Source organism: Chiloscyllium plagiosum, unplaced genomic scaffold, assembly GCF_037043375.1.
Source record: "Chiloscyllium plagiosum isolate Xiang-an unplaced genomic scaffold, Cpla_swu_hap1 HiC_scaffold_6, whole genome shotgun sequence".
Lineage (NCBI taxonomy): Eukaryota > Metazoa > Chordata > Chondrichthyes > Orectolobiformes > Hemiscylliidae > Chiloscyllium > Chiloscyllium plagiosum.
This window is the reverse complement of record NW_028270144.1, coordinates 29,560,409-29,584,904: the sequence shown is the minus strand read 5'-3', so window position 1 is coordinate 29,584,904 and position 24,496 is coordinate 29,560,409. Positions and strand designations below refer to the sequence as shown.

At 39.3% G+C, this 24,496-nt stretch overlaps 1 long non-coding RNA gene across 1 annotated transcript in view; it reads right to left on the bottom strand.

Annotated features, from left to right (window-relative positions):
* Positions 1–1,045: 1,045 nt before the first annotated feature.
* LOC148149731 (uncharacterized) overlaps positions 1,046–24,496 on the bottom strand; it is a 47,993-nt gene continuing 24,542 nt past the window's right edge. The window contains exons 2-4 of the long non-coding RNA XR_015757339.1: positions 10,868–10,932; positions 3,589–3,769; positions 1,046–1,542 (exon numbers count right to left, since the gene is read on the bottom strand). This is a non-coding gene — a long non-coding RNA (uncharacterized LOC148149731). The remainder of the gene's footprint in view (positions 1,543–3,588; positions 3,770–10,867; positions 10,933–24,496) is intronic.

Below are 24,496 nucleotides of genomic sequence, written 5' to 3'. Positions count from 1 at the left end.
TCCTTCAAATTATATTTTTTCTCATTCTTCTTTATATTTATTGCCCATCTTCTGAGAGATAATCTTCTGAGGTCTCTGCTCTGGAGTTGACTTTAAGTCATCGATTGATCATCCATACCAACTTGCTCTGTTTGGCCTTTGGCTGTGCCTGGTCTTCAATGACCACACCTATTCCAAATTGTCCAACGACTGGTGGCATCCCAAGATTCAACCCTTCACTATTAGTCCATGGCCTGGCTCATTTGATCTCTATTGTACTAATCTTCTGAAACTGGAAATGTAGTAGGAATTATTGTTACAGCTGTAACATGATGGGAAACACATATACTTTCAAAAAAAACAAATGGTTCTCCATCCTTGAAGATAATAAGTCTTCAAAATGAAAAATAAGTTAAAGCTTATACTAGGTGCAGAGAAAACAATCTGTGCATCAAATAAATATGTATATAGTCTCAGTATATGCATGTATCATCATGCAACTGATATTAGTCCCTTCTTGCAATCAGGAGACTGCAGTAGACCTACGCTACACTGTACTAATGAGATACTCCATGTCTGACAGACTTGGTTCAAATTCCCAGCCTTGACTGAAAATTTGCACTTAAGCATTCCCTCCACATGTTGCCAATCTCAGCCAACTCATCAGATACAGTCAGCAAGCGCAGGCAAGTTGCCCAACCTATGTGACTAGAGAGAAAATTGGCATAGTTTAGACCAGTAGTTCCACCTCTGCATCCTGTACCAGCTGTTCACAAAGCAACATTGGCAGAGGCCAAGAAGATTCTTTGCTGTTAGGCGGCTGGTAATATCAGAAAAATGCTTGAGCTTGCAAACAATGGAGAATATAAATTAAAAGTTACCGTGTTTTTCAGGCAACATTGAGATATCAAGAAGTCAAATCCTGTTGTGAAATATTATTTTAACTAATGAATACAGTTTTCAATATGATTTCAGTTTCCTTCCCAGATAAATAAATGGCTGTGCAACTTCAATATAACAATTATATAAATGCATACAATTGATAGATAAAATGTTTATTGAAAATTATGGCAGATGGTGTCAAATGTGATGACATAACAAATAAAAAAGTAATCATAATTCAGAACAAGTTATAGATAATCATTAAACAAAATAAAGTTGATAATAATAAAAGGAGAGCACAATTATGATCACTTCAGTATGCAAATAATTCTGACCAGGTCACAAAATCTCCTCAATGTATAGACTAAAAACAAATGGTCCACTGCACTCTACATTTTGTATTAAAAACAATAATAGGATGTTGAGTTTGATAGATCATAAAAGCTTACAAGATATATTTTGAGTTCCTGTTAATAGGATTTACAGTTGGTAGTTGTTGCTGCTTGTTGGCTGTGACTTGGTGGGTAACACTCTTAACAGCAATCTCCTGCTTCAAAGTCCTGCTCCAGTGCTTGGCTACAGGAATGAAGGCTGACACCTCACTGCAGTATTGAAGCAGTGATGGAGTTTAGAAGATGATGTCTTTCAGGTGCAATGTTAAACCAGGGTTCCAGTTGTCTGCTTGAATGAGTGCAAATGATTACATTATTACATTTCAAAGAGCAGAGATGATATCCTTGACGTCCTGGTTAATATTCATCTTACAAATTGCATCAGAAAAAAATGATTATCATGATGCTGTATGTGAGAACATGCTGCATGAAAGGTGGCAACTATATTTCATATCTTACAATTATGATTACATTTAAAAGTAATTTGTCTATCTGTACTGAATATTTTATATATTACATATATCAGAAGTTTACAGAGATAACATTCGTTTCTGAGTATGCAACAGGTTTACTCAGCCAAGTTTTAAAATATCTCAGCAGACATAAAATACCTGAACTTAATACATATCACAGATCTAGCTTCTAGTCGCTTCAAAGGTGTCTGTTCACTTTATTCAGAATCTGCATCCAGGCATAACAAATCAAGCAGACTTAGAATACATTAGTTACCAGGCTCAGATAATAAAATACAGGTGAATTGAATAATTGAACACCACAGCTGGATATGAAAAACAATATATATAAGTAAAAGCTTATTTTAATTCGCCATTATGTTCATATTTTCTTTAAATAAAGTTTAGTTCACAAATATAAGGAAAAATGTAATAACAATGAACAGCACAAGTTGAATTTAAATACTGTACTTTTCTACTTTGTCAGGTCTTTTACTTTGTCTCGAAGAGATTGAGGATAATCTAAGCTGTATGCATAGGTTATAAATTCACAGAGTCATACAGCAATGTCCAACTAGTCCATATCGACCATGTTCCCAAACTAAGCTAGTCCCACCTGCTTGTGTTTGGCTCATATTCCTTCAAACCTTTCCTATTCATGTACTTATCCAAATGTCTATTAAACATTGTGACTATACCTGAATCCACCACTTCCTCTGGCAGTTTATTCCACACACCATTGATTCTTTCTTTCTGTCTTGGCCCTGTGTAATTCTCTATCCACAATTTGTCTGAAAAATGAACAAACTTGTGCAAAGCTATGATAGGTACGTTTCAATGGCTCCCTCTGCCTTAGGGAAGACAGCTCAAACAGGAGGTGGTTGGATTTAAGCCATCTCAATATTATTCTCTCCCTGAGATGAGAAGCATTTCACAGACACATCTCTGTTCAAGAATTAGCTTTCTTCTTCCCAATAATACAACACACCAAAAAAAAGCAAGAAAACATGTTTTCAAACAGAAAAAGTATTTGCTCTGAAATTGCTTTCAGCTGAAAAGAAAAGGAGCATTGAATGACATCCCCTGGCGATTGGTTATACAAGATGCTGTGAGATTGCAAGGAACCCACGGGGCTTCGTCTAGCATCTGTAAGTGAAATATTTGAGCTGAAATAACCTTGTCCACTAGGGAAAAGACCAAATGCAGAAAATGGGCAGGGACAAGTTTGGCAACATCTGTAAGGCATCTTTGAATGATTATTCTTTGGTGATTGTAGTAAGAATATAGGGGGAGCCCTTCTAGTGAAATACATATATCACCAGTTCTCCCTGCTTCAACTGTCATTTGCAAAAATCAGTGGAAGTCAACTCGTTTGTCTTTCTTGCATTTGGCTAATGGTTGGAAGTGTGCATGAAAATGCACTCATTTGCAACCATTAAATCTTGCCTTTAGTTCTGGAGTTAGGTTATTATCCTGCTCTTGTCACAGGGTCAAGATATATGTAGACCAAAAGGCCAAATCTAAATATTTCAAGGCATGACCGGTCCCCTTTGCCCTATGAGCGAGAGTAAAGGTTTAATTGGAATATCTAGAAGAACTAATCATTATACAGTTTGCCGAATGGGCCGGACCAGTTGTCCCAATTTGTAAAGCCTATCAATTTGGTGCATCTCTGTTGTGATTATGAGTTGGCAGTCAACACGGTTTCCCACTTAGACAGATACCCTGTGCCCAACAGAGAAGAATTATACGAAAAGCTCGCTGGGAGTTGTATATTTTCCAAATTTAATAGAAACCACACCCACTTCCAGCTGAAGCTGGAGGGGTCATCCAGGAAGAATATTACTATAATTGCTCACAAAGGACTGTATAAGTACACTCACTTGCCCTTTTGGAGTATCTTCGACTTGTGCCGTCTTTCAAAAGGCAATGGAGAACATCATCCAAGGGGTGCCCAGAGTGATGGTCTGGCTGAATGATATTTTTGTTTGAGGAAATACTGCAAAGGAACACATGGACACTTTGGAGAAGGTTTTATGGCACTTTTCTGAGGCTGGAATCTGGCTGAAAAGAGAAAAATGTGTATTTTACATAAACAAGGGAATGTATCTTGTGTACAGAATTGACAAGGATGGATTATACCCTGTTGAAAGGAAGGTGAAAGTCATAAAAAGGGGATCCGATTCCAAGGAACATGATGGAGTTGAAGATTTTCCTAAGATTCAAGAATTACTGGGGGGAGATATGGTCCATGTAAGGAATATTGATGATTGACTATCCAGGGATACTGGGAGTTATCGAATATGTACCAATATTGTACTTGGTCACAACCAGGGGTTGGGGAGGATCGCAAAACAAGACACAACAACCTCCTCCGGTGGGAATCCTCCACAAAGGCAATCATTTTGACAGACACACCACTGAGGATGAGACCCTTGCACTGGCTCTTCAACAGTATTTACAGAAGAGACATTCACGGGCGGCACGATGGCACAGCGGTTAGCACTGCTGCCTCACAGCGTCAGAGACCCGGGTTCAATTCCTGCCTCAGGCGACTGACTATGTGGAGTTTGCACATTCTCCCCGTGTCTACGTGGGTTTCCTCCGAGTGCTCCGGTTTCCTCCCACAGTCCAAAAATGTGCAGGTTAGGTGAATTGGCCATGCTAAATTGCCCGTAATGTTAGGTGAAGGGGTAAATTTAGGGAATGGGTCTGGGTGGGTTGTGCTTCCGGCGGGTCGGTGTGGACTTGTTGGGCTGAAGGGCCTGTTTCCACACTGTAAGTAATCTAGTCTAATCTAACCTAGTTATTACATACTCACAACCAAATCCATAAAGCAATGCAAGAGGTACCATCATTACAGGAGTGAGGGGGAATCCTGAAACCTGGAGGAGGGAGGATGTGATAACCCCTACAAGAGCCCATGGGGACTCACAATTTAATGTCCTCATTGAGCTCATTAAGCATGAGTGCCCAGCTGGAACTCATCATCTGATCTCTTTGTAAAGCAGACTCAACACAGTTAGGTTCAACCCAGGTGTCATTAAAGAGACAGCATGCGGTGTCCATCAGTGCTCTCAATGCCTTTAGAGAGTGAGGTGGCCACCACGGAGGATACAGTGCTTTATTTCCCCCTTCAACTCCACTTTGATTCAGTCTCTTCCCTCTTTCCCTACTTCTCACCTTTTTGATGTTAACATTGCCTTTTTAACAGGCTTTGTTTGCAAATATTCTATTGGCCACATGGGTGTTTTCTTGGCAATGAAGAGCGAAAGAGAAGGGAAAAAAAACTCTTATCACAAATGTGTCTTCATTCATTGACTCACTGTAATAAGAAAAGGAGGCCCTTGGGCCCTTCTGTGGCACAATGATGGTCTTCCTGCCCCTGGACTGGGGGGGTCTAGGTCCCCTTGCTCCAGTGGTATGTAATAACATCTGTAAACAGATTGATTACAAAAATAGGTTAATTTTGAAAAAAACAAGGTCTTTAAAGGCCCTCATGAGGTACATGGATAGTGCCCCTAAAGAAAAAAAAAGAGTTAAGTGGAGCTGTTTGTGGCGCAGTATTTGTGTCTCTACCTCTGGTCCACGAGGCCCAAGGTCAAGTGCCACCTTTTCCAGGTTGAATAGTAAAATAGGTTAAATTTAAAAAGAAATACAGACATAAGGCCCTCTTGTGATGCAGTGGTAGTATCCAAAAAAAAAGCAGACCAAATTCAGGTGTCATTGGAGAGGGAGCACTGGGTTTCAGTCAATACTGTTAAGATCTTCAGAGAGAGGTGGGCACCACAGGAATACAGTGCTTGATTTCCCCTTCCAACTCCATTTTGATTTAGTCCCTTCTCTCTATTCTTACCTTCCTGTCTCTTTTGATGGTTTGTATTGTTCTTAACAGACTTTGCATGTAAATATTGAAACAGTTAAACAGATGTTTTTGCTGGTGGTGGTTAGTCATTTAAAAAATAAGCGAAAATATTTTGCTGGTGGGAAGGTCGTTTGCTGCAATTGCACTTCGCAGCATAAAGAAAGACAAAGCAGATCCAGAGGGCTCTTGGGATGCAGTGGTAGTATCCCTACCTTTCAGCCAGGAGGCTTGAGTTCATGTAAAATAAAACAGACCCAGGGTTGGGTCTGCAGAACTGTCGGTCCCAGGGCTGGGACTAACTTATGCATGCCACAAGTAGTGGCTACACTTTGGTGCTCCACAATAAATGTTGTTCCTTTCTAGATAAAAACTGAAAGAACTGTGAATGCTGTAAATCAGAAACAAAAACAGAGGTTGCTGGAGAAGCTCTGCAGATCTGGCAGCATCTGTGAAGAGAAGTCAGAGTTAACATTTCGGGCCCAGTGACTTTCTGAGGAAGAGTCACCAGACCCGAAACATTAATTCTGCTTTGACTCCACAGATGCTGCCAGACCTGCTGAACTTTTCCAACAACTTCTGTTTAGTTTCCTTTCTCGTCCAGCTTCATGAGTAATTACACATTCGTAAAGTTCGAAATAATATTGCAGCTGGTGATAAGGTTAAAAAGTAAATAATAACATGACTCAATATAAAGTTTACAATAATTAAGTCGTTCCTTTGGACATATTAAGGATAGTGGAACAGATGATAGGTCACAGAATATCAGCTTGGTCCTGACCAAGCAAATTTGCAGTGAGTGTTTGAAGTTCGTGTAGTTTCAGCTCGGACTTTATGAGCTGGATGCTGACCTACAGACACTGTAATGCATTAGAAAGGAGGAGAGTTGCCTGGATTCTTTGTGCCAGTCATACAGGTAGCAGTCACACGATATGACTGTGTCATCTGATTTGGTCAGTGCTGGCAGTCAGGAGAGTATGACAGCAAATGAGACAGACAAGTCTGAAAATGAGTGGTGCAGGGAGTGAGCTAACTGACATGGTATAGGAAGCGACTGAGACTAAGAAGGAATGTAGTGCTTGTAGTGAGGGGGATTGAGCCTGTTCTCTGCAGCAAAGAATTTCAATTCAGATGACTGTGATATCTAGGGTACGAGGGAATGGCCCATCGACTCAGTACTCGGGATGAACTTGCAGTGGTCCATATGGATGCGAATGACAGAGGCAGGACAGGGAATTTTCTAGATTGTTGGTTTGAGGAGCTATGCACCAAAAATTAAGAAGTAGAATCTCAAACAGTCAAAATCTCTTTGACTGAGCTATATGCAAATTGGCAAAGAACAAACCAAGTTAAAGAGATGATTGCGTGGCCCAAAGTCTGGTGTGGATGAAATGGCTTCCAGTTTGTGGCCCACTGGCAATGGTTCTGGGGAAAGTGGGAGCTGTACCAATGAGTGAGTCTCCTCCAGAAATGTGCTTAGTCAGTATTCTTTCTAACTACATGACTAGGGAAGTAGAGATGATTTTACACTGAATAATGGGGAAAAGGGGTTACATTTGGGAAGATGTTGTTAATCAAAGAATAGAGTCAAGAACAAAGAGAAACCTATTAATCCAGCCCACAACAGGAAAGGATAGAGCACAAGTCTAAATGTCAGTCAACAGACAGCACTAGAATGTATGAGGAGAGTAAAAGGATACATAGGATACATACAAACTTACATAGGATTCAAAATTAAATGGATTGATTCAGAATGCAAATAGAAATGCAAATATGTTCCAGTCGCTATTACAATGACATGGTGGCACAGTGGCACAGTAGGTGGCACTGCTGTCTCACAGCGCCAGGAACCCGGATTTGATTCTAACCTCGGATGACTGTCTATGTGGAGTTTGCATGTTCTTCCATTGTCTGCATGGGTTTCTGTCTGATGCTCTGGTTTCCTCCCACAGTCCAAAGATGTACAGGTTAGATGAATTGGCCATGCTAAATTGTCCATAGTGTCCAGGAATGTGCAAGCTAGGTGGGTTAGCCATGGGAAATGTAGGATTTGGGTGGACTACTCTTCGGAGGGTTGGTGCAGACTTGATGGGCTAAATAGACTCCATCTGCATTGTAAGTATTCTATGTCTATAGGATGACATGGATTGGGATTTGAATTTTAAAAGATACAATACATTTAGAAATGACAAGAAAACAGGAAAAGGTAGAGATGTGGCTCTATTAGTTAACCATGGTAATAGCACAGCAGAGAGGGATGTTCTAGGTTCAGGAAACTAAGATGTGGTAACAATTTGGATAGAAATGAGAGATTATGAAGACATTAAGTCACTTTCGGGAATGGCACCATAACAGTAACCACACAGTGGTGTAGTTCATATGGGAACAAATCATAACTGTTTGTCAAGAAAGCATGCAATGCTTATAATTCAACTGGAAAAATCAGATGGGCAAAAATAACCTAGATGAGGAGTTCACAGAACTTTTTCAGAATAGTTTAATAGAACAGCCTGTTCTCAAGCTGACGGGAGACCAAGCTGTACTAGACTTGGTATTATACAAAGATGCATAATTAATTAATTAATGATCTTGTAGTGACAGTACCCCTGGATAGCAACAGCTGCATTATGCTTTAATTTTACATCCAGTTTGAGGGAGAGAAAACATGGGTTCAAGACCTTTTTTTAAATCTAAACAAAGGCAGCTACGAGTTCATGAATTCAGAGCTGACCAAATTGAATTGGCAAATCAAATTATTTTATAGGTCAGTATGTATGCAGTGCCATGCATTTAAGGTGATATTTCAGAATATATAGCACAGATACATTCTGATAACAAAGTACAATTCCAAGGTACAAAGCCATCAGCTGCAGTTAACTAGAAATGCAAATGGTAGTTTGAGAGTTTTTCTAAAAAAAATGTATTTAGTTGTGTAAAGAATGGTGGCTGGTCAGAAGATTGGATGGAATATACAAAGCAGCAAGGAAAAACCACAAAATAATGAAGGGAGAAAAATTAGACCACAAGAGAAATCCATTCAGAAGTATAAGAAACACAAGTAGAAAGAGTTTTGGTAAGTATTTAAAGATGAAAAGAGTTAACAAAGTGAGCATTGTTTCCATAGAAAGTCAGACTTGACCCTTATTAATGGAAAATAAGGGAATGGCAGATGAATTAAGTATTTTGCATATGTCTACAGTAGCATCCCAATACCAGCGGTCAATCAGGAAATGGAAGAGACAGGTGGTTGGAATGAGAGAGGAACCTCACAAAAATGACAATCCCCAAATGAGTAGTATGGAGTAGGAGATAGTAAGGACTGCAGATGATAGAAGTCAGAGTCGATGAAAGGTGGAGCTGAAAGGCCCAGCAGTTCAGGCAGCATCGGAGGAGCAGGATAGTCAATGTTTTGGGTTGGGACACTTCATCAGGACTGTATCAGAAATGGTATGGAGTAAATTGTTTGAGCTGTGGGCTAAAGAGTGCTCAAATCATGATGGACTTTCTTATTCTAGGGTCCTAAAAGAAGTGGCTAGTGAAATAGCTGATGCATTAATTTTAATTTGCCAAAACAGTCTTGATTCAGGGGCAGTTCCTATTAGATTTAAAGATAGTGAATGTAATTCCTTTCTTTAAAAAGGGAAATAGAAATCAGAAAACTATAGGCCAGATAATTAATATCTGTCACATCTAAAGTAATTGCAGGAAATAAGAGCTCACGATATACAGGACAGCTTTTTGGCAGAGGTAGAAAATTGGCTGGCTAACAGGAAGAAGGCTGTAGGTGTGATTATATTTTTTTCCAGCAAGATGTAATGAGGGGTGCTCCATAACGGTCAATACTGGGACCTCAGGCTGTTTACAATATATATATAAATGATGTGGATGAAGAGATAGTAGTTATGGTTGCCAAATTTACAGAAGACACAAAGATCAGTAGAAAAGAAAGTTGTGAAGAGAATAGAAGGCAGCTATAAAAAGATAGCGACAGGTTAAGTAAGTGGGCAATGATGCGGCAAATAGAGTACAATGTGAAAATTGTGAAATTGTCGATTTTGGCAGGGAGATTAAAAACAAACCTAAATGGTAAGAAATTGCAGAGCTTTGAGACGCAGAGGGATCTGAGTGTCTGTCTGTGCATACATCAGAAAAAGTTAGTACCCTGATACAGCAAGTAAATAAAATACCTGAAGACATTATCACAAAGGAAATTGATTACAAAAATATGGACATTATGCTTTGGTTTTATAGGAGATTGGTAAAACTACATCTGCATTATTCTGCATTGTACTGGCCACATTATATAAAAAAAGGATGTAAATGCATTGGTGGCAGTTCAGAGAAGATTTATCGAATTAATTTCTGGAGTAAATGAGATATCTTATGAAGAAAGGTTCTATAGGTTATAATTCTATCGGTTATAAGAGTAACAGGTGATTTGATTGAAACATATATTATCTTAAGCCGTCTTGATGGTATATTTTGCCTCCAGGGAGAATGTAGAACTAGAGGACACTGTTTAAAAACCTTTGTAAAACAAAGATGAGGTTTAGAATCATAGAATCCCTACAATATGGAAACAGGCCCTTCAGCCCAATAAGTCCACACCGACCCTCCAAAGAGTAACCCACCAAGACCCATTCCCTTATCCTATTTTTACCCCTGACTAATGCACCTAATCTACACATCCCTGAACATTATGGGCAATTTAGCATGGCCAATTCACCTAACCTGCACATCTTTGGATTGTGGGAGGAAACCGAAGCACCCAGAGGAAACCCACACAGATACGGAGAATGTACAAACTCCACACAAACTTTTGCCCGAAGCTGGGATCGAACCTGGGTCCCTGGCGCTGTGAGAGTTGTGAATCTTTGGATCTCTCTTCCTGAAAAAGTGGTGAAGCAAAGTTTCCTTGAATATTTTTAAGGCAGAGGTAGATAGATTATTACTAAGCAAGGGGTTGAAAGATTAGCAGGAGTAAGTTAGAATGTGGATTTGAGGTTACAATCAGATCAGCCATGATCTTATTGAATGATAGAGCAGGCTTAAGGGGCTGAATGGTTTACGCTTGCTTCTGATTTACACGTCTGATGTGTCAAGCATCAAAATAATTGTTCTGTCTTATTTATCAACTGATGAAAAATTTTACACAGGTAAACACTGAAAAGAGAAGCCATTTAGTCCATCCAGCTCATCACACCATAGGATACTGCAATACACTCATTCAAACATTTCTCTTGAAAGAATCCTAAAGATCGTCTGTTCCTTACTCTTGCCCTCTGGAGTTGCTGCCTTACCTTGTTCTTTTTCTGAGCCTTCATCCCAATCTTCGTTCTCATTGTGACTGGATGCACAGACAATCCTTTAATTAAATAAAAAGAACAGAAAGATGAGGAATTATATCACAGTTTCACGATGATAAGATGTCCTGAAGTGCTTTATGGCCAATGAAATTATTTTGGAGCCTAGACACTGTAGCAAACACAGCAGTTAATTGCCATACACCAAGGTCCCACAAAACAGCAATGCATTAAGGAACACAGGATCCATACTTGTGATATTGATTGAGGAATGAATATTGATCAAACACTGGAGATTAATCCCTCATTTATTTTTATAAAAAGCACATTGTTCTGCTCTAAGGGAAGTCAGTAGCACAGTTTCATATCTCACCCAAAAGACAACGTCTCTAAAAGTGCTGTATTCCCTAAATAAAATGCACTGAAATATCAGCTTTGATTTTGTTCTTGAATCTTCGAGAGGGACTTGAACCCACAACCTTTTGAGTTGAGTTACCACTTGAATGCCATAAGTCTCCAATCATCTATTTACTAAATTGACAATTTAAATATACCTTTGACCGGAAATAGCATAAAATACAGGAACATTACGCATTAGAAGGATAGTGGCACTAGTGTTGAGATAGAACAACTTATTTGCAAGCACTGCCAGTGAACCTCAGCTTTTATTTTAATGTACATATCCAATGCTAGCTGCTCCACTCAATCACTCTTCATTTCTCTTCATGGTCATGCGTATCATGAAATGTGTGACAAAACATAGAAATTCTCTGGGAGCTATTGGTATTTAGTCTTCTCCTGGCCTCCGAGGCACAAAGATATATTTAATGCTCTCTGACAACAAAAAATTGCCAGAATATTTTGCAAAATCGCATGCCGGTATATGTTTCCCTCCTCCAGTAAAAAAGACATTTATTTTCCTTCTATTATTAAACAAATATGCAGGATGGAAAGGTAGTTGTTTATAGTTTGTCTGGTCATAACAGTGATGTTGAAAAGTCTAGAAAGCTATTAAATAGTTAGAAATGAATGCTGATGCACATTAATCTTATACCTTGTCATGATTGGACACGATTTGATATCCTGCTGAAACAAAGGTGACATTTAAAATTATAGAAGGGTCTGAGTACAGGCAGTAATACCAATATTGTTCAAGAACAACAGCACAAAGACACTATCAGATGATAATGCATTAGGAAAACTGAAGTGTCAACATAATTTAAACCAGAGAAAGAGGAATCTGTCAAGGAATCATGGAAAACCCGGAGAAGTGGATCAAGTGGCTTTAGTCTTTCTCCAGAGAAAAATAAATGATGATTGTGAACCTTGATGCATCTATGGTGATTATAACATTAAATGAGATATTTACAAACATCCTGGTCATAATACTGTGATGTAAGCTGTATGACTTAAATATATTTTAATAACATTTATTTTTGAATATGGATTTTTAAATTTAAACTAGTGGCATTTTGTTTTCTGTGTGTCTGAAGGAGTTTGATGATTAACGTGTGCCTATTCCTATAGATACAGCGATTTTCTTTGAAAAAACAGTAAAAGGTTGTTTTGGAGTGTCACAGGGTTTTGTTTACATTGGGAAAGTTTATGATCAAACAAAGCTAACAGTATATGAGCAGCACAGTGGCTCAGGGGTGGCACTGCTGCCTTACAGCACCAGGGACCTCGGTTCAATTCCCACCTCGGGCAACTATCTGTGTGGAGTTTGCACATTCTCCCCATGTCTGCATGAGTTTCCTCCAGGTGCTCCGGTTTCCTCCTATAGTCCAAAGATGTGCAGGATAGGTGAATTGGCCATGCTGAATTGCCCGTATTGTTAGGTGCGCTAGTCAGGGGTAAATGTTGGGGAATGGGTCTGAGTGGGTTGCTCTTCGGAGGGTCAGTGTGGACTTATTGGGCCAAAAGGCCTGTTTCCACACTGTAGGGAATCTAATCTAATATATTTCATAATGCTTTCTAATACTTCTGAAATTTTCAGAGAGGTAATCTTATTTTTACATTGGATTGATTCCCCCTTCCTCCCCCACTTTGCAGTGTGTGTTAACCTGCTGTGTAGATTCCACATAATTTCATACGATCCTAGATCATTTAACATCATTCATTAATTAGTCAGTGAAGATTCCTTAATGAGGTTGTGAGCTTTAAGCTGGTCACTTCATTTGCTAAATTCATAACATATGAAGATTTATTATTATATGAAGATTTCTTTCAGCTCTCCCTGATTCTTTCCCATCTTAAAACAATCTTTAGTTAAAGGCTCATCAGAACAATGACATTCATTTACCTTTTTTAGTTTAGCTTGAATTTTTATCTTAGCATTTCTTAGTATCTAATGATATTTGTGTGATAAAAATCTTTGAATGCTGTCTCTTATCAGTGAATGTTTATGTTTTATGGCACCAATATCTCAGTAGTTAACATCTTAGTTTCATGTTTCTTGCCTAGCCTCCTTTTGTATAATTAAACTATTGTTTCTGCCTTCATCATTTGACTGTGCTGACTATCTGTCTTTGAAATTAATTAATAGCTTATGTATGTCATGTCTATGTCCTCTTCCAGCATATCCTAATTTCAAAGTGAACCTCTTGGCTTTTCCTGTTAGCTGAGATAAGGTCTTTAATGGTTAATTCCTTGTTCTGTATGAACCCTTATCTTCAAATGATTTCAATATCTGTCTGACCTACCTAATTAGTTGTACTTCTATCTCAATCAATCGTATATTTCTAACCTGATATCATGACAATATGCAGTTAACAACAAAAGGTGGCTATTTGGTTTTCAAAAATGCACTTTATGGTATGTATACAATCAGGCAGAGAGAGAGAGGGTATGGTGTTGGTGGTAGTGTTGGTGGTGGAGGAAAGAGCACTCCAATAGAATCCAGTACAATTTGGTATTATGATGATTCACTGCAGTCAGGATAACCTTGCACAGCAGCGAGACTTGAATACTGCTGAATGACTATCTTAAAATCTCATTGATGATTAGCTACTATTAGTCTCATTGATAGCATTTTCACAGCTCTTAACCACTTATCCTGAATATTTTTGTGTCCCAGATTTCCAACGTCATGGCCTTAAACTTAACACCTTTATGGAAATGGCAGGGAGAGGAATTTCAAATGCACTGGGACCTGGTATAAGTTTTAGGCTTCTATTTTCTATAATAAATTTATTAAAGCTACATAATTTAGGAATTCCAAGTTTTCATGGCCTCAAGTCATCAAATCATATTATCAGTAGTTCTTGCACCAACCATCTTCAGGAAATGCATGAACCGTTCGGTCAAATGGCGTAAGTATCTCAATGAAATTTGCTAATGGCAAATAACCATAACAAATGACCACAATCCTGAAAATTTCATACCTCCAGCTACAAAATATCCAGATGTCAATTGCTCTCTAAAGGACAATAGTGATTGTTTTTTAAATAGAGTCATTCATTCATTGCCAATCCCCATTTGGGTCTGGAGTCATATGTAGGCCAGACCAAGTAAGGACAGCAGATTTCCTTCCCCAAAAGCCATCTGTGAACCAAATGTATTTTATCATTGACAGTGGTCATGATTAAACTGGCTTATTATCCAGATATATTATTCCCTCAAATATTGAATTCAAATTTCACTATCTGTCATGGTGGTATTTGAACCTATTCCCTACTAGTCCATCTAGCCCTACTAGTTGAGTATTGTCCATCAACATTACCACTGCACCACCACCTCCACAATTAATATTGCAACAAACACTGGGAAAAGATATTGGAGTTTTATTTCCTGGAAGGATATCAGACAGCTTTAGCCACTGCTCAGTGTTATGAAATCATTTCACAAGGGTTAGTTTGATTGATCTCTGAAGAAAAATGGCCCAGATCTTCTGATCATGATTGTAAACGCATTTCTGATCCTGATCAGGAGACAAAGCATACTCACCTTTAAAGATGAGAACATCTAGACCAAGATTCTTCTCAACTGAAGCAGTATACTATAGTCAGCACTGCTGCCTCACAATGCCAGAGACCTGGGTTCAATTCCCGCCTCAGGCAACTGTCTGTGAGGAGTTTGCACATTCTCCCCGTGTCTGCATGGGCTTCCTCCGGGTGCTCCGGTTTCCTCCCACAGTCAAAAAATGTGCAGGTTAGGTGAACTGGCCATGCTAAATTGCCTGTAGTGTTAGATGAAGGGATAAATGTAGGGGAATGGGTCTGGGTGGGTTGCTCTTCAGAGGGTCGGTGTGGACTTGTTGGGCTGAATGGCCTGTCCCCACACTGTGGGGAACCTAATCTAAATCGATGCAGACAGTCTTGAAGTGGATTGTTGTTGAAACCACATCTCTCTGTCATGTGAATTCCTGCAGTACTCCAGGATTTAAAGATCCTGACTCCAATTACACAGTTACAAAGAAAATAATAAATCTGAATGGCAAGTGATGGGTAGAGTGCCAAATTTGAGGGCACTGTGCTGGTGATTGGGTGGGAGGGGTTTCATGGAGGGGTGTGATAAAGTATTAGTTGGGGAGAGGATAGGGTGCCTGATCGATGAAGACACTGAACAGCAAGTAATTGGTTGAGATGAATGAGTAGGGTAATGGGGGGTTGAGTCAGAGGAGGTTGGTAAGAGAGTGGGGGATGCGGTAGTTTTGCCGAGTGTCCATACAGGATGTATGGTGTGTTGTGGGGGAGGGAGGCAGACATTGGGTCAGGTTGGATCAGGCAGGGCGTGTAGGTCAGGGGAGGTGTTGGACTACCGAGAAAGGTTAGGAGATGTCAGAGGTTGGGTCATGTCCAGGTGATGATGGCAGGGTTCATGTGTCGAGGTGGAGTGGGTCATGGAAAGTGTTAGTGGTAAATTGGTGGGGCAGAGAGCTGGTTGAATTCCTCTAACTTCTCCTGGAAATTATTAAGCTCCATCAGTTGAATCCTCCAAAGATTGTGATTCTAATTCAAGAGTTGAGTATATTTTCAAGTGTCTTTCTTTAGAAGTTTCAACTTTCCAAGAAATTCCTATCATCAGCTGCATCACAATTTCCATGTGATCTCGATGTGTACTCCTGTCTGCTCTATGGCATTGACTGACTTCTTCTTGGATGATCTGAATCATTTTCCTGTTATTAAATAAAGGGAATTTTACTATCTCTTCAATGCTAATATTACATTGTTTTCAGAAGTTTCTTATATACTTATTTTTTTCTTACGTTTCCTTCCTGTATCTTTTGCTATAATTGAGGAGAATTTATTACCTACCCCTGTGATGAGATTGGTGGCTATGAAGCATTTAACTGTGCAGCGGATCAGTGGATGGGGACTCCATTATCTTCCTAGTTCTGCTCCAATTCATGCTAAATCCTGCTACTACTGGTGGCTGGTGTAGGGTGACGCTGGGGGATGGGGAGGTGGGCACTGACATATGGGGAACATCGCAAGCATGTGACGGTCTCTCAAGGTGAGTGGTATTCCTTGCTGAAGGTACTTGGTACATGGTATCGGGAATGGGGTACCTGATGACAAACACCCTCTATCTTTACTGTTGGTACCTTCCTCCCTTCCTTACAAACACACCTCCATGATCTTTCTCCAAACAATCCTGAGCCCACAAACCCCTCTCAATCACTCCTATTTTTTGGTCTGTAAATAATTCTAAACAATGTCTGCTGCCCCTTGCTGCTTCTAAGCTCTATCCAAACAGATTCTTCATTTTATTCTTCTGATCAGAAATCCTCCTTTACTTATGTACTCATTCTTTGTCTCATTGTCAGAACATTTCTGCCTCCTTTTTCTTCTTAGCGTTCCTTCCCAAATACTGAATATCATTGAATAGTTCCAATGCTAATCACCTTGCAATGGTGTGTCTATAAAGCCAATTCTAAAATAACCATTTAGCTCTATTTGGATCTTCTTTAAATTATCAATCTCATTGCAAATGCTACATATATTCAGCTGGAGGTGCCCTTAACTTTATTTAGGAGAGATCATTCCACATTCAAGTTATATTCAATGTTTGTCTTTGTTTCTCCTGTCTTCTAATATACTTTGCAGCATTTCTAATTCCTGTTACTGGTTTCCCTTCCAAACTGGGTTAACTGCAGTTTCTCATCTCACTAGCATGACCTGGCAACAATTGCTTCTTGTGGAAAAGACACCCAAACCTTTTCAACCATTATGGTGTAGGAGTGATTCCTAATTTCACTGCTGAAAGATTTGGTTTTAATTATTGGATAATGTTCTCCAGTTCAAGAGTAACAAAAAGACGGGGTACTGGGCTAATGGTCGGATACTTGGTAGTGTGGATGAGCAGAGGGATCTTGGTGTCCATGTACACAGATCTTTGAACGTTGCCACCCAGGTAAATAGTGCGGTGCAGAAGGCATTTGGCGTACTGGCTTTTATTGGTAGAGGAATTGAGTTCCGGAGCCCTGAGGTAGTTGTATAAGACTCTGGTGCGGCCGCATCTGGAGTATTGTGTGCAGTTTTGATCGCCATACTATAGGAAGGATGTGGAGGCACTGGAACGGGTGCAGAGGAGGTTTACCAGGATGTTGCCTGGTATGGTAGGAAGATTGCATGAGGAAAAGCTGAGGCACTTGGGGCTGTTTTCATTGGAGAAAAGAAGGTTTGGGGTGACTTGATAGAGGTGTACAAGGTGATTAGGGGTTTAGATAGGGTTGACCGTGAGAACTTTTTTCCACATATGGAGTCAGCTATTACGAGAGGGCATAGCTTTAAATTAAGGGGTGGTAGGTATAGGACAGATGTTAGGGGTAGATTCTTTACTCAGTGAGTCGTGAGTTCATGGAATACCCTGCCAGTAGCAGTGGTGGACTCTCCCTCTTTATGGGCATTTAAACGGGCATTGGATAGGCATATGGAGGATAGTGGGCTAGTGTAGGTTAGGTGGGCTTGGATCAGCGCAACATCGAGGGCCAAAGGGTCTGTACTGCGCAGTATTTTTCTATGTTCTATGTTCCAGACTTCCCAAAAGTAAATGATCATTTACTTCATTAGATTTCCTTCATTAAAACAGCAGCTATGCTTCCAAAGTATGTAAGTGATTGTAAAGCATTTGGGATGCTCTAAGATCATGAAAAGCTCATTATTTTTCAAGGCATTCATTATCTTGCAACTTCAACTTTTTCTGTCTCCCAATGAGCTGTGTATTCTTTCATTAACACGTGTAAAACTATACTCTCCTCTTAGTAGCCTCCCTCTCATTGCAATCATACACTTATCCCTGCCTCCACTTTGTTGCTAATTGATTCTCCCTCTTCTCTCACACACTATTTATCCTACTCCATCCCAAGGCTTATGCAGCAAACTGGCTGCTTCCCCCAGCCCCTGCTTTACCTTATTTCTTGTCCCCTCATTGCCAGCCTTGCTCACTGCCAGTATTCATGTGTGTTCATCTGCCTATATCCTCCTTATAAAGGAACAATTGCTTCATCTCTCATGGCTTGGCACATTCTTAAAGGAAATGGAGTGAAAGTGCAGGCAAAAAGCAGGTACAAAATCATCCAATTTAGGGCAGCCAATGTCTTTTATCTGAATAGTGCCATAACATAAGATGTAGGATTAGGAGAAGTTATATTTCCCCTCAAATTTCTGCCACCAACTAAAAAGATTGTAGCTGATCTTCTATCGCAACATCACGTTTCCACCCTTTCTCAATGCTCCTTATCTCCCTTAGTTTCCCAAAATCTGTTGAGTATCTCTTTTGAATATATTGAATCACAGCTCTCTGGGACAGAGAATCCCAAAGATTTCTGAGTGAAGAAATATTTTCTCATGCCAATTCTAAATAGCTAAAATCTTATATTAAGATGAGATGCCAAGGTTGAGGTTCTTGATGTGGAGTTGTCAGTGTTTGACTGGAGTGGGCAAAGTTAAAAATCTCATGACGCCAGGCTATAGTCCAACAGGGTTATGTGGAAGTACTAGCTTTCAGAGCGCTGCTTCTTCATCGGGTAGCTGGTGGGGCAGTATCATAGGACACAGAATTTATAGTAAAAGATCTTAGTGTCATACAACTGATGCGATATATTGAACAAACCTAGACTGCTGTTAAATCTTTCATCTTTTAGAATGATTTGGAGGTGCCAGTGCTGGACTGACGTGGACAAAGTTAAAAATCGCACAACACCAGGTTATAGTCTAACAGTTTTATTTGGAAGCACTAGCTCATTCATCTGATGAAGAAACAGTGCCTTAAAAGCTTGTACTTCCAAATAAACCTATTGGACTGTAACCTGGAGTTGTGTGATTTTTAATCTTTTAGAATGGGTTGCAGGTTTTGGTTCATTAATAGGTAAATCCCAGAAGCTCTTGAAGCCACATTCCTGAGATAACGTAAGGTTTTCTAAAAAAAAGTGACAACTCAGCTCAGACAATGCATTAAAGGTGTAAGGTTAGAGTCAGTCTATATTCCAATCTTGAGTCAGACTGGTTCTACTTACAAATAGGAATTTATAAAATGTTTTATGGATTGACTGACTCCAGATCGTGTGCTTTTTGAACAAAATAGAAGAAAATAATATCTACAAATACAATTTTGCAAATGCAAATTTAGTTGGGGAACACTTCAACGGTCAGGGACATTCAGCCTTGGATCTTCTGGTGAACGTCCTCCAAGGTGGACTTCGGATAGGCAACAATGCAGAGTGGCCAAGCAGAGACAGAGTTCAGTAACCATAAGGATGGCCTCATCCAGGACCTTAGGTTCATGTCACACTACAGGTGACCCCACTACACTGTATATTCTCACATACACACTTACAAAGAAACACACATACACAAACACATACAAACATACTCTTACATACTCACACATTCACACAGACTCTCTCTCATACACAAACACGTGCACACACACATATCCCCTCCACACTCACACCCATGCGCACATCCTCTCACAGGCATGTACTCCATCACACTCATGCACAAAGTCTATCAAGTACACAGACACACACACACACACGTCTATGGGATGAATTTGTGTTTGCAGAATTGTATTTGAAGATACATTCTATTTTGTTCAAAAAGCACACAATCTGCAGGCAGACAGTCCATGTGACATTTTATAAATTTCTACTTTGGAAATAGAACCAGTCTGTCTCAAGAATGGAATACAGACAGACTCTAACCTCACACCTTTAATGCATTCTCTGAACTGAGATGTCACGCTTTTTAATAAAACCTTATGGTATCTCGGGAATGTGACTGAAAGAAGTTCTTAGATTTACATATTAATGAATCGAAATCTGCAATCCATTCTAAAAGGTGAAAGACTTAACAGCTATCTAGATTTGTTCAATATTTCGCATCAGTTGTATGACACTGTAATCTTTTCTATAAATTCTCTGTCCTGTGATCTTGCTCCACTAGTGACCTGATGAAGGAGCAGCACTCTGAAAGCTTGTACTTCCAAATAAACCTGGTGTCGTGTGATTTTTATGGTTGAGATTGTTTAATCAGAAGAAGTAGCCTCTCAGCATCTGCCATGTCAATCCTTTTAATAATTTTTTACATTTTAATGAGATGACTGCTGACTTCTCCAAACTCACAGACATAAGTCTCTTCTACTCAATATCTCTTCAAAGGTCAACGCTCTGATCCCAGGAAACTTCTATTGCCTCAACCTCAAAGACAAGAAATGATAAAATGATTGAAACTCTGTATTCCCAAATGGTGTCTCCCTAAAGCTGACTGCAGCACCAATTCCTTAATTAAATTCTCTAACCCACTTGCAATAAATACTAATGCAATTTGCCTTCTTACTTGATTGTTGTATTGGTAGTTAATGTTCTGTAATCTGTGCTCCAGGGCATCCATGTTCTTCTGAATGCCACCCTTACCTAGAGACCTCTCACCTAGAGACAAAATTAATTAGTTTTTAACTCTTAATGTAGTGGACAATATCATATTTCCCCACAATCTATTCCAGTGGCATTCATGTTGCCTCTCTTCCATTTTTTGCAACAGCATTTAAAATACACAGGGGAGTGGCCAAATTTGTCCCAAAATTGCCAGTAGAAATGAACCACAGAGGGTGATTGATGCGTGGAATTGAGAAATATGTAACAGGAGCAGTTCCTTTAATCACAGGCTGCCTCTTCCCCCATTTTACGCCAATGGCTCACTAGTGGCTTTCGTAAAATGGTTCTGAAAATAAGGTACACAGATGTTTTTTTTATTCCTTGAATGTCTCTCCCATACAAGTAGATCAACAAAATAACTAATTCCCCTCAATTCAAATGTTCATAAATGAGTGAATCTATATTGCCGAAATAAGCAATTTATATAATTTTTATCAACAATTTTTCACTTGCATGTCTTTTCCTCTCAAAGTTACCTCTGATGTAAGTCAAAAGCTTTCTACTTTCATTCAATAAGCAAAACCATATCAGACTCCTAATAATGACTTCACGATTTAGATTCACATTATTAGACAGAGGGTTCAATTTTGAAAGAAGCAAGCTCCAGCATATGCTATTAATGAATATTCTTACTGAGAATGATTAAGAAGATTATCGTACATTACGTGCCCTTCAATTCCAAAGTCTAATACCAGACTCTGAAGCAAAGCAGGCTTAAGCTCCATTTTGGAGCCAAATGAAAAGCAAAGGGTCCTAAGGTGCTTGATATGGAGTCAAACTGTAGAAACCGATCCATCAGCAACTTCAACAAATCTTGGACAAAATAAGCTCAACTTAATATTAGAAGTTTTAGCAAGTGCTTCAAATCGAGCCCTAGGCTGTTGGCACAGGAGTAGGCCTCTGTGAGAAAATGTTTTCCAGGGAATTACAACACTGCCTCAGGAATTCCAGAAGTCAGAATATTTATTTAAGTGTAAATTGTTTAATTCCTAACTTGTTAATATTATTTCAATATTTTTTTCCTTTAAGCAACCAAAAATTCAATTGGTGGTACAGATGAAGTTTATTGAATTATTTTAAATGATTTTTAACTTGATTGTTCAGGATTGCTAACTTTGAAGGAAAGAAAATGCACAAATTTGATATTCTCCTATTGATTCCTCTTTGTTCATTAAGATTAATGAGTGAATCAAATTGCTCTGAACTGTGGTAGTTTAACTGATGAATGCTTGTTCCATTCCATCATCAATTTTCAGTCATAAGTAAAACATTTTGAGATGCTTCACAGGAGCAGTACCGGTCAAAATTTGACACTGAGCTACGTAAAGAGTAACTTGTACAGGTAGCCATAAGCAAAGTCAAAGAGATACGCTTTAATGAGTGTCTTTTAAAGTGAAGAGAAGAATAAAGTACCTTCTATTTCTGTTCCTTTTGTTGTTAAAAAGGATTATGCATTTTTTAAAAATCAGTTAAAGCATGTAAATTACTAAAAGTGCCATTTTTTTGAACAGTGAGTCAATATGCTTAAGAAATAAGTGACTCATAATGGTATATTCTTTTATTATGTATTCACTATTTGTCTCCTACACTGATAAATAGATTTGTGCTAGAGATGTGGGTAAAGGGCAGGTTGATCAAACTTTCAGGTTTCGTTTTATTATAATCCTTAAAGTGTGATGGTATTCATGCAACAGTTTACTAACCTTGATGTCATTTTACATTGAGCAGTTATCTGCATTTGTTTACAAAGTACGTATTTTGCATGCATTATATAGAAGTGAGTGAATGCTATGAATTGAATTACCCCCGGGTACCAATTAAGGCATCCAATGGTGGCATGAACCAGATAGACTATCAATTTAAATTTTTGCCTTAAGATTAATTTGCAGCTATCAGGTAGTGTCAATGAATGGTAATTCTGATTTGAAATGCTTATTTCTTGATTTGGAAGGTTTTGTTACTGATGTCTTTTGACAATGAAAGTATGCTTAATTGCATTGGCCCAAAGGCATCTTGTATTGGATCACATAGATGTTGTTATTTTTTCCCCCATAACAATTTATAGAAAAGGCAATGATCTGGAATATACTGGTGGGGAAAATGTAAACAATGGACAAGCATGGTATAAGCACTGATTGATTTGATACAAATAAAAGAGTGGCAAAAAGTTATGTGTTTGATAGCACAAGCTATGGAGAAAGGGACTGGCATTAGACAGCATGGAAACTCTATCATTATTTGGATCCAGCAACCCAATTAGTTACTCCTCTTTGGGCAAAGATTATATTGCAGCACAATCTGAAACTTTATGGCCCAGCATATTCCCCCACTTAACCATTTCCATCAAGCCAGGGGAACAACTCTTGTTCAATGGAAAGATGGATACTGCAAAGACTTAGGTCTCTGGCAACATTCCGGTAATAGTACTGATGACTTGTGTTCCAGACCTTGCCACTTCCTAACCAAGCTTTTTCAATATAGTTACAGCAACGGCATTTACATGACAATCTGGAACATTGCCCAGGTATATCCTGTACACAAAAAGCAGGACAAATACAACTTAGCCAGTTATCACCACATCAGTCTACTCTTGATCATCAGTAATGGAAGGCATCATTCAACAGTGCTTTCAAACAGTACCTGCTCATCAATAACCTGCTCAGTGATGCCCAGTTTGGGTTCTGACAGAGCCATTCAGCTCCTGACCACATTACAGCCTTGGTTTAAACATGGACAAAAGAGCTGAATTCCAGAGTTGAGGTGAGAGTGACATACTTTAATATCAAGGTTGCATTCAAATCAGTGTTGCATCAAGATACCTAAGCAAAACTGGAATGAATGAGTATTAGACGAAAACCCTCTGATCATTGGAGACAAACCTGACAGAGATCAAAGTGGTTGTCGTGTTTGGAGGTCGGTCATTTCAGCTCCAGGACATCTCCGCAGGAATTCCTCAGGGTAGTGTGTAGGTCTGCCCACCTTCAGCTGCTTCATCAATGAACTTATCCTCATCATAATGCCAGAAATGGGGATGTTCGCTGATGATTGCACAATGTTCAACACTATTCGTGACTCCTCAGATACTGAATCAGTCCAAATGCAGCAAGACCTGGACAATATCCAGGCTTCGGCCACTAGTGGCAAGTGGCATTCACACCACATAAATGCCAGGCAAAGACCATCTTCAATAAGAAATAATCTAACGACCACTCCTTGAAATTCAATGGTGTTACCATCACTGAATCCCCCACTATCAACATCCTTGGTGTTACCATTAACCAAGAACTCAACTGGATTCACTACATAAACATAATAGTTAGAAGAGCAGGAATACTCACCATTTCCCTGGAGGGGTGCAACAACACTCAAGCTTGATCCTTTCTGAGTCAAAGCAACCTGCTTGATTGGCAGCACATTCAGAAGCATCCACTCCCACCATCACTGAGGCTCAGTAGTAACAGTGCATAGTATTTACAAGATGCGCTGCAGAAATTCATTAAAGATCCTGAGACAGTATCCTCCAAACTCACAACCACTTTTCTTCTAGAAGAAGGACAGCAGATACATTGGAACACAACCATCTGCAAGTTCACTTCCAAGCCACTCACCATCCTGACCTGGAAATACATTATCGCTTCTCCACTGGAATTCCCTCTAAAGGACATTGTGAGTTCACTCAGAGCATGGAGTTTGCAGCAGTTCAAGAAAGCAGCTCAACTTCTCAAGGACAACGAGGGACGGGTAATAAA